The following is a 5,204-nucleotide window of genomic DNA, read 5'->3' as shown; positions in this document are numbered from 1 at the left end:
ACTATCATGTATACAATTGTTATAATAGCAAACGTTCTATTTCGTTCAGCATCATCTTGGGGAGATAAAATGTTACACGCAAAAGGTATATACCAGAAATTGCCCGAGCACATTATAAGAATATAAGTCTCCGTACTTCCAATATACTGTGGCCAATTATAATAGCCGCCATGTATGCGACTATGATAAGACCTGACGCTCTATTTCATTCAGTGCCATCTTGAAAAGATAACATTACGGCGAGTTGGAGTAAAAATATACATGAAAACGTAAGTTCTAAAACTAAAATAACAAGGGAGCAATCACTGTATGGGACTTTTTCAATTATATTCTCTTTTAAATAGTAGCCCTTTCTCATTTGAGTATAAACGGAGAGGTCCTCCATAATCACAGAATTCAGCCCATTTCCAGGCTAATCAGCACCATTTAAAATAATAGTTATCTAGTAATTAACAAGCTAAATCTACCCAATGTGCTTCATACTCCTACCCTACAATTATTCAACTCTGCAATTGTCTTGTATTTATGTTATGACTCATCCTATCATGACAACCAGAGGATTCGATATATCTCTACATCTTAATACCCTAAAAAGTACTGAAGTTCATGGTCATAATTAAGACCATCTTCCACGGCCCGCAAGCGCATGATCCACCTTGCCTCATGTCTTCGCAACTGTAATTCCCTGTTACCTCCACGTGAGTCCAATCGAATATGTTCGACACCAAAGAACTCAAAGGTTTTTGTTGGGTCTTGTGCCACACAATTATATACATGCTCCGCAATAGGATATCTAGTGTCATTATTTTTCACTGCCCTCATGTGTTCACTTACACGATCCTTCAAAGCCCTAATTGTGCTACATACATATATTTTACCACATTTTCAAACAATAATATATACAACATATTTTGTATAGCAACTGATCTTCATCATTATATTGTACACTTTGCCATTACTATCTGTAAAGCACTTAGTTTTATCCTTTGCATATCTACACATGCCACAACGGCCGCACTTAAAGAAACCCTTTGTTATTATTGTCAACCAAGATTCTCTTTGTCTGATCTGTGGGTAGCTAGGGCTCAATAATGTACCCAACGTTTTGCCTCTAGGAGAGGTAATTTGAGGTTTATCAGTCAAATATTCCTTCAGAGTATTATCAGCTTGTAAAATATGTCAATGCTTATTTAAACTCTTCCGAAGGAAAACTTTCAATGGAGTGAAGTCAGTTATCATTCGTATAGGCGGTGTGATCTGTGCAGTTTTTGTCTTGGATTGCAAGGTAGTAGAGCGCTTAGTCTTAAAGGCCCTTTCTTTAGCTATAGTAACCTCACGTTGTGAGTAACCCCTTTGCATAAACCTCATTTCCACATCCTCTATACGCAACTTGACTTGGGTATCCTCACTACAATTTCTTCTCGCCCTAATCATCTCCCCATAAGGGATAGGTCTAATTTGATGACGGGGGTGAGCACTGTTGGCATGTAGTATCGCATTACATGATTTTGGTTTTCGATACATATTACTGTGAATTAAATTATCTTGAACAAATAATTCAACATCCAAAAACATCACTTTGGTCTTACTGGAACAGGTAGTAAATCTAATATTCATGTGATTATTATTCAAGTACACAATAAAATCATCAAGTGAGTCCTCTGTACCCGTCCAGATCATCAGGCAGTCATCTATATAACGTCCCCAGAATAAAATATGCTCATTCCATTGACTGCCCTTCGGGCCCCAGATTAGCACTTCCTCCAACCAGCCCATAAAGATGTACGCGTAGGACGGCGAAAATCTGGAGCCCATGGCTACTCCTTGGATTTGTTTAAACCATTCATCAATAAACAGGAAAAGAATATTGCACAATATCAGTTCTATCATTTCTAAGATCATTTGGGTATAATCCCATTGATTTGCAGGTTTTTTGGATAAAAAATGACTTATCGCTTGTAATCCCAAGTCATTCCTTATACTGGTATATAGCGATACGACATCCAACGTAACTAGTATCATACCTGTGTCCCAAGTGATGTCACCCAAAATGTTCAATATATGTCATGTATCCTTAATATAAGATGGTAGATTACAAACTATCGGTTGTAGGAACAGGTCCACGAACTGCGACAATCGCTCACAATAACTATAATAATTACTTTATTGGTAGTAGTGAATGTGAGCATACTTTCCAAATTACTGGAGGTTGGGGATTGAAAGGTGGAACTGATCCTGTCTTTCCAGGAGACTATTATGTGTGTGGTAGAAAGATCTACTATAGATTGCCTGCACACTGGTATGGAAGTTGCTATTTTGCTACTGTCATCCCGAAGGTCTATCACATGGACTGAAGTAGTAATCAGCTCAACAAAGTAAAACAAGGACTAACACGCAGTAGAAGAGCAAGTTTTTCTGAAATAGTAGGTGACATTTCTGGTGCACTGATACCCTCAGTTGAAGTTGTCCTGAATTTGCACAAAATTCGAAAATTGTCCACAGTGGTTGATCGTTTATCAACGGATACTGCAGGTGGATTTTTGATGATTGACACCGAAATGGTGGTGATCAGATCTATGATTTTGCAAAATCGACTTGCCCTTGATATTTTATTGACAAAATAGGGTGGATTCTGTGGCATGTTGAAAATCCAACACTGCTGTACCTATATTCCTGATAAAAGTAAAGGAATAGAGGTATATATCTAGAATATTACGAAATTGCATGTGGACTTGACCCAACTGGAGGTTGATGGTGTTTGGGAGAAACTTGGTAAGGGTTTCTCCTCTGTGAGTAAATGGTTTTCTACCTTTGGAAGTAGTTTATTAGGGAAAATAATAATGCCAATTGTTTCTGTAGCCATAGTAGCCCTAATAATAATAACAACATATAAGTGTTGTAAGTGTAGAAGTGGAAAAAGAGAAGTGACAGAAATGAAGAAGGAACAAAAATCAAGAAAAAGAGAAGAGATAGAATTAAAAGACATGAAAGGGAAATACTGTGATATGATGAAGGGTATTTTATGATGGCCCCTAAAAGCCATCAGAGGGGGGAATTGATGGAGCAGGGCTTTGAAAAAGAAACCTGCTTGAATTAAATACCCCATAATACGTACTAACAGTAAGTAGTGAGTGAACTAACGTGCACCTGACACCAACACGTGGCAAATAGCTTTATGCATGTATGCACTAATATGAAATAATATATGAAAGAAACTAAAACGTGTTTGCAGTATGCTTTGAAGAAAATGAAAATAAATGCATGACTAGGCCTCATGTGCATTTCGAAGATTGCATGTTGCTTTCAAACAATAAATAATGCTGCATTGGGCTAAAAGCTTGTGCTAGGTAACTTTAACAAGGAATAGTACAAGGTGGGTCGTAAACAGTGAATGTTTCATTATCACATCAATAATGAATGTTCATATTTCATTTGCTTCAGTGTGCTGGAAAAGGCGCCATCTTCGTTATGTTAGCTAAAGTGGGAGGGGAAGCTGAGGAGTGAATCCGCTCTGTCAGAAGCAAGACAGACAGGCTGTGCTCAGCAGAAAGATTGCCTGAGTTGAAGGCCACTATGATGTTCATCTGCCAAAGGATGGAGTCGACCGTGGGACCGGAGTCATGTTCTGCGGATGTTGTCTATTTTAATGAATAAAAGTCTATAAAAGTATCTAATGAAAGAAACGTGAGCACGTGTTAAGGATTTGAACTGTGAGAAAGCGAAATTAACAATAAAGTGACTAAAATGTACATGAAGTCACCATGGTGTGACAACGCCAACTCCCAAGCCCACCAATCCACTTGCGAGTTACATAAAAGTTTGCAACAATTGTGGGATGGACATGTCAGTTTTAGGGTATAATTTGGGAGCCTTTAGGTGTGTGGTTTACGCTTAGGCTGGCAGGAGAGAAAGAGGGGAGATGTGTCGCTGTCTGTCGGTTTGCAGAGAGGATTAGCTGTACCTGACTTGTCCTGTTCCTGTTCCCGGATCCCGGCTGGTTCCAGGGGCCCGGCCGGGCCCCGGGTCGGGGTCTCCGTCCCCGGGCCCTGTCCCCCGGCCTGCGGCACTGCCAAAGGCCCGGGACGGGGTTCCGTCGTGGCCGGGGAGCCTCCCCTCGCTCGCCTGGGTTCAGGTGCTCCGGCCGGGCCCCTGGGGGCCCCGGGGAGGGCGGCCTCCCCGCCCCGGGCTCCGTCCTGGGTCCTTCCGCGTGGCAGGGTGCCCGGGGCGCGGTCCGGAGGGCCCGGGGAGGCTTCCCCATCGCCTGCGGTCCCGGGAGCCCCGGCTGGTTCCAGGGGCCCGGCCGGGCCCCGGGTCGGGGTCTCCGTCCCCGGGCCCTGTCCCCCGGCCTGCGGCACTGCCAAAGGCCCGGGACGGGGTTCCGTCGTGGCCGGGGAGCCTCCCCTCGCTCGCCTGGGTTCAGGTGCTCCGGCCGGGCCCCTGGGGGCCCCGGGGAGGGCGGCCTCCCCGCCCCGGGCTCCGTCCTGGGTCCTTCCGCGTGGCAGGGTGCCCGGGGCGCGGTCCGGAGGGCCCGGGGAGGCTTCCCCATCGCCTGCGGTCCCGGGAGCCCCGGCTGGTTCCAGGGGCCCGGCCGGGCCCCGGGTCGGGGTCTCCGTCCCCGGGCCCTGTCCCCCGGCCTGCGGCACTGCCAAAGGCCCGGGACGGGGTTCCTTTGTGGCCGGGGAGCCTCTCCTCGCTCGTCTGGGTTCCGGAGCCCCGGCCGGGCCCCTGGGGGGGGGCCCGGTGAGGGCGGCCTCCCCGCCCCGGGCTCCGTCCCGGGTCCTGCCGCGGCGGCAGGGTGCCCGGGTGCGGGGTCCAGAGGGCCCGGGGAAGCTCCCCCTTCCCTTTTGCCTTTCCCCTGGGCCATCTGGTCGCGCCTGTCCCCTCGGCCATCTGGTCGCGCACGTCCCCTCGGCCATCTGGTCGCGCAGGCCCCTTCGGCCATCTGGTCGCGCAGGCCCCTTCGGCCATCTGGTCGCGCACAATGCTTTCCTATGGGGCGACCAGATGGCCGAGCTCGCCTGGAAGTCTCGATGAGGGTCCATTTGCCTCCCGGATCCCAGCGAGGGCTCCAGGAGGTCGGGTACATTCGCGCCTAGGGTCCCCTCTGTCACCTCGTGCGCACGGATTACAAGAAAGGGGGGTAATTTTCCTCCGGATTACTAGGGAGAGGGTCAGTCAGACCAAAGTGATGTTTGGCGATACTG

This window comes from Triturus cristatus, chromosome 6 (assembly GCF_964204655.1).
Source record: "Triturus cristatus chromosome 6, aTriCri1.1, whole genome shotgun sequence".
NCBI lineage: Eukaryota > Metazoa > Chordata > Amphibia > Caudata > Salamandridae > Triturus > Triturus cristatus.
Note: the sequence above shows the minus strand (reverse complement) of the source record.